General features: G+C 39.8%; 1 non-coding gene across 1 annotated transcript; it reads left to right on the top strand.

Moving 5' to 3' along the window:
• Window positions 1-2,282: 2,282 nt before the first annotated feature.
• LOC130978226 (small nucleolar RNA R71) lies at window positions 2,283-2,386 on the top strand. Its single transcript, XR_009085881.1, has one exon. It is a non-coding gene; the product is annotated as a small nucleolar RNA R71 (small nucleolar RNA).
• The last annotated feature ends 1,617 nt before the right edge of the window (window positions 2,387-4,003 follow it).

The following is a 4,003-nucleotide window of genomic DNA, read 5'->3' as shown; positions in this document are numbered from 1 at the left end:
GAAGGGTGGATGTGAGTGGTGAAGAGAAAGATGGGATTTGATAGGTGAAGGGTTTTTGGGGAAGAGGTATTGAGGTGATTGGTGAATGGGTGAAGAAGAAGAGAGAGAGTGGTGTGGTTGGCGGGGATCCTGTGGGGTCCACAGATCCTGAGGTGTTAAGGAAAAGTCATCCCTACACCAAATGGCATGCAAAAACACGTTTTGTGCCAAATCTGGCGTTAAACGCCGGGCTGGTGCCCATTTCTGGCGTTTAACGCCAGGGTCTTGCCCTTTTCTGGCGTTTAACGCCAGTCTGGTGCCCCTTTCTGGCGTTAAACGCCCAGAATGGTGCCAGACTGGGCGTTAAACGCCCAACTGCTAGCCTTACTGGCATTTAAACGCCAGTAGGTTCTTCCTCCAGGGTGTGCTGTTTTTCTTCCTGTTTTTCATTCTGTTTTTGCTTTTTCAATTGATTTTGTGATTTCTTATGATCATCAACCTACAAAAAAAATAAAATAACAAAAAAAAATAGATAAAATATAACATTGGGTTGCCTCCCAACAAGCGCTTCTTTAATGTCAGTAGCTTGACAGTGGGCTCTCATGGAGCCTCACATTTTCTCAGAGCAATGTTGGAACCTCCCAACACCAAACTTAGAGTTTGAATGTGGGGGTTCAACACCAAACTTAGAGTTTGGTTGTGGCCTCCCAACACCAAACTTAGAGTTTGACTGTGGGGGCGCTGTTTGACTCTGATTTGAGGGAAGCTCTTCATGCTTCCTCTCCATGGTGACAGAGGGATATCCTTGAGCCTTAAACACAAAGGATTCTTCATTCACTTGAATGATCAGTTCACCTCTATCAACATCAAACACAGCCTTTGCTGTGGCTAGGAAGGGTCTGCCAAGGATGATGGTTTCATCCATGCACTTCCCAGTCTCTAGGACTATGAATTCAGCAGGGATGTAATGGTCTTCAATCTTCACCAAAACATCCTCTACAAGTCCATAAGCCTGTTTTCTTGAGTTGTCTGCCATCTCTAGTGAGATTCTTACAGCTTGTACCTCAAAGATCCCTAGCTTCTCCATTACAGAGAGAGGCATGAGGTTTACACTTGACCCTAAGTCACACAGAGCCTTCTTGAAGGTCATGGTGCCTATGGTACAAGGTATGGAAAACTTCCCAGGATCTTGTCTCTTTTGAGGTAATTTCTGCCTAGACAAGTCATCCAGTTCTTTGGTGAGCAAAGGAGGTTCATCCTCCCAAGTCTCATTTCTAAATAACTTGTCATTTAGCTTCATGATTGCTCCAAGGTATTTAGCAACTTGCTCTTCAGTGACATACTCATCCTCTTCAGAGGAAGAATACTCATTAGAGCTCATGAAAGGCAGAAGTAAGTCCAATGGAATCTCTATGGTCTCATTTTGAGCCTCAGATTCCCATGGTTCCTCATTGGGGAACTCATTGGAGGTCAGTGCACGCCCATTGAGGTCTTCCTCAGTGGCGTTCACTTCCTCTCCCTCCTCTCCAAATTCGGCCATGTTGATGGCCTTGCACTCTCCTTTTGGATTTTCTTCTGTATTGCTTGGAAGAGTACTAGGAGGGAGTTCAGTAACTCTCTTGCTCAGCTGACCCACTTGTGCCTCCAAATTTTTAATGGAGGATCTTGTTTCAGTCATGAAACTTTGAGTGGTTTTGATTAGATCAGAGATCATGGTTGCTAAGTCAGAGGTGTTCTGCTTAGAACTCTCTGTCTGTTGCTGAGAAGATGATGGAAAAGGCTTGCCATTGCTAAACCTGTTTCTTCCACCATTATTGTTATTGAAACCTTGTTGAGGTCTCTTTTGATTCTTCCATGAGAAATTTGGATGATTTCTCCATGAAGAATTATAGGTGTTTCCATAGGGTTCTCCCAGGTAATTCACCTCTTCCATTGAAGGGTTCTCAGGATCATAAGCTTCTTCTTCAGATGAAGCATCCTTAGTACTGTTTGGTGCATTTTGCATTCCAGACAGACCTTGAGAAATCAAATTGACTTGTTGAGTCAATATCTTATTCTGAGCCAGAATGGCATTCAGAGTATCAATCTCAAGAACTCCTTTCTTCTGATTTGTCCCATTGTTCACAGGATTCCTTTCAGAAGTGTACATGAATTGGTTATTTGCAACCATTTCAATTAGCTCTTGAGCTTCTGTAGGCGTCTTCTTTAGATGAAGAGATCCTCCAGCCGAGCTATCCAAAGACATCTTGGACAGTTCAGAGAGACCATCATAGAAAATACCTATGATGCTCCATTCAGAAAGCATGTCAGATGGACATTTTCTGATCATTTGTTTGTATCTTTCCCAAGCTTCATAGAGGGATTCTCCATCCTTCTGTCTGAAGGTTTGGACTTCCACTCTAAGCTTACTCAATTTTTGAGGTGGAAAGAACTTTGCCAAGAAGGCATTGACTAGCTTTTCCCATGAGCCTAGGCTTTCTTTAGGTTGTGAGTCCAACCATGTCCTAGCTCTGTCCCTTACAGCAAAAGGGAATAGCATAAGTCTGTAGACCTCAGGGTCAACCCCATTAGTCTTGACAGTGTCACAGATTTGCAAGAATTCAGCTAAGAACTGATGAGGATCTTCCAATGGAAGTCCATGGAACTTGCAATTCTGTTGCATTAGAGAAACTAATTGAGTCCTAAGCTCAAAGTTGTTTGCTCCAATGACAGGGATAGAGATGCTTCTCCCATAGAAGTCGGGAGTAGGTGCAGTAAAGTCACCCAGCACCTTCCTTGCATTGTTGTTGTTGTTGTTGTTTTCGGCTGCCATGGTTTCTTCTTCTTTGAAGATTTCTGTCAGGTCCTCTACAGAGAGTTGTGCCTTAGCTTCTCTTAGCTTTTGCTTCAAGGTCCTTTCAGGTTCAGGGTCAGCTTCAACAAAAATGCCTTTGTCTTTGTTCCTGCTCATATGAAAGAGAAGAGAACAAGAAAATATGGAATCCTCTATGTCACAGTATAGAGATTCCTTGAGGTGTCAGAGGAACAGAAAAATAGAAAGAAGAGGTAGAAGAATTCGAACTTAATTAGATAGAGTTCGAATTGTGCATTGAGAAGGAGTGGTACTCCATAAATAGAAGGATGTGGGAAGAGAGGAAAAAATTTTCGAAAATCAAGTGAAATATTTTGAAAACATTTTTGAAAAACTTTAATTGATTTTCAAAAATCAAGAGTGGGAAAGAAATCAAGTAATTTTTGAAAAAGATTTTGAAATTAGAAATCAAAAAGATATGATTAAAAACTGTTTTGAAAAAGATGTGATTAAAAAGATATGCTAAAAAATTATGCTTTTAAAAAGATATAATTGAAAAGATATGATTTGAAAACAATTTTAAAAAGATTTGATTTTAAAAATTAATGACTTGCCTAACAAGAAAAGATATGATTCAAACATTAAACCTTTCTCAACAGAAAAGGCAACATACTTAAAATGTTCAATCAAATCATTAATTGTTAGTAAGTATCTTTGAAAAAGGAAAGAAATTGATTTTGAAAACATTTGATTGAAAAGATTTGATTTGAAAAAGATTTGATTTTGAAAAACTTTGAAAACTTGAAAAAAAAATTGATTTTGAAAACAAAATCCTCCCCCTTGTGCCATCCTGGCATTAAACGCCCAGAATGGTGCACATTCTGGCGTTTAACGCCCAATGGACTACCTTTTTGGGCGTTAAACGCCCAACCAGGCACCCTGGCTGGCGTTTAAACGCCAGTCTGTCCTTCTTCACTGGGCGTTTTGAACGCCCAGCTTTTTCTGTGTAATTCCTCTGCTGCATGTTCTGAATCTTCAGTTCCCTGTACTATTGACTTGAAAATAGAACCAAGATCAATTAAACAATGCATGCAAGACACCAAACATAAAATTAAACACTAGACTCAAACAAGAAACATAAAATATTTTTGGTTTTTATGATTTTTATAATTTTTTTGTGCTTTTTCGAAAATTATATGAAACTAGAAAATAAAAGTTTCAGAATTCTCAATT

This window comes from Arachis stenosperma, chromosome 4, assembly GCF_014773155.1.
Source record: "Arachis stenosperma cultivar V10309 chromosome 4, arast.V10309.gnm1.PFL2, whole genome shotgun sequence".
NCBI lineage: Eukaryota > Viridiplantae > Streptophyta > Magnoliopsida > Fabales > Fabaceae > Arachis > Arachis stenosperma.
This window is presented reverse-complemented; position numbering and strand designations above follow the sequence as displayed.